Here is a 1,531-nt window from a genome sequence, read left to right as displayed (position 1 = left end):
GAAAGGAGAGAAGGGGGGTGAGAGAAAGATAAAAATATCAATAATGAGAGAGAATCATTGACCGGCTGCCTCCTGCATGCCCATCACTGGGGATCGGGCCCACAACCCGGGCCTGTGCCCTTAACTGGAATCGAACCGTGATCTCCTGGTTCATAGGTTGATGCTCAAGCACTGAGCAACACCAGCCGGGCAGGGGATGTTTTCTTGGTAATAAGCTCAGCATCCAAGAATCACAGGACATGAGAGAGGCCTCCGACAGCTTCCAGTCTAACCCAGTGATAGTACTGGGAGGAAATCAACTCAGTGGTGGACAAGACTCAAAGTGTCATGTGGTCAAAGGATCACGATAGAATCCAGATCTTCTTGACTCCTGGCCCAGTGTACATACAGCCGCTCCTCTTCCGCAGGCTTTGTTTATAAATAAACTTCCATTTTGATCATTAAAGGTGTTGGCGTTCATTACAGAGAATTCTCTAAATGTGGTTGATATTTACTCCATAACCTCAGTCCTCAAAGCTCATCACCATCAGGATGGGCTGCATGGACACTCAGCCTGTGCAGCCACAAAGGGCTTCACACTCAGACGGTCCCGCGCTCCATCCAACGCTGCTGCCATCTTGCATTTCTCAGTAACTTTCAAATAAGCAGCCATGAATTTTGATTTTTGCCCTGCACCTCGCACACTATGGAGCTGGTCCTAATCACCACCCATATTTTATGGCCTTCCTTTTCAAGGCCTAGCATCTTGCTTTATCCCGTTCGTTTGCTCATTCACTCATTTGTTCACACAACACATGTTTATTGAGCACTTTCTACAGGCAAATCACAGAATCCTGTGCAAACGTCACTGAAAAGGATGCCTTCCTTGATTGCTTTGTTCCATGAATACAGACAAATAAGCTGGAGTTGCTGCTCTAGGGCAGGGGTGGGGAACCTTTTTTCTGCCAAGGGTCATTTGGATATTTATAACATCATTCGCTTAATAGAATTCATTTAATATAAATTAATGTTGCTATGAAAAAAGCTCCTAGATTTATTGAGTTTTGAGACCCGCCCACGGTTGCCTTGGCACAGCCAGACCAAACGATTTCCTGGGCCTTATACAGCCTGCGGCCTGGAGGTTCCCCACCTCTGCTCTAGGGAGATTAAACTGGCTCTCCCTGGGGGAAAGACTGACTAAAAATCATTTAACTATAAAATAAAAGAAAAAAAGTAAAATAAAGTAATGAGAGGTCAGGTAGAGGGGAAAGAAGGTCCTTTGGACTTTATGACGAGGGACGCTGCATGTCCACAGGTATGAAGCGGGGGCTCTGATGGAGACGGTGAGGGCAGGGCTTGAAGTGCAGACAGGTGTTGCTTACATGTCAACCATGGCCCAGAGAACACACCAGTCCTTGTGAACACTTTTACAGCTTAGCTGCGGGAAAGAGAATTCGATTCTCCGCAGTTCCTACAAACGCCAACTCCATTGCCAAGACCCAGGCACTTCCAGGAAGGACATAGTAACTGACCTGCTGACTGACCCTGCTCG

Source organism: Myotis davidii, unplaced genomic scaffold (assembly GCF_000327345.1).
Source record: "Myotis davidii unplaced genomic scaffold, ASM32734v1 scaffold243, whole genome shotgun sequence".
Classification (NCBI taxonomy): domain Eukaryota; kingdom Metazoa; phylum Chordata; class Mammalia; order Chiroptera; family Vespertilionidae; genus Myotis; species Myotis davidii.
Note: the sequence above shows the minus strand (reverse complement) of the source record.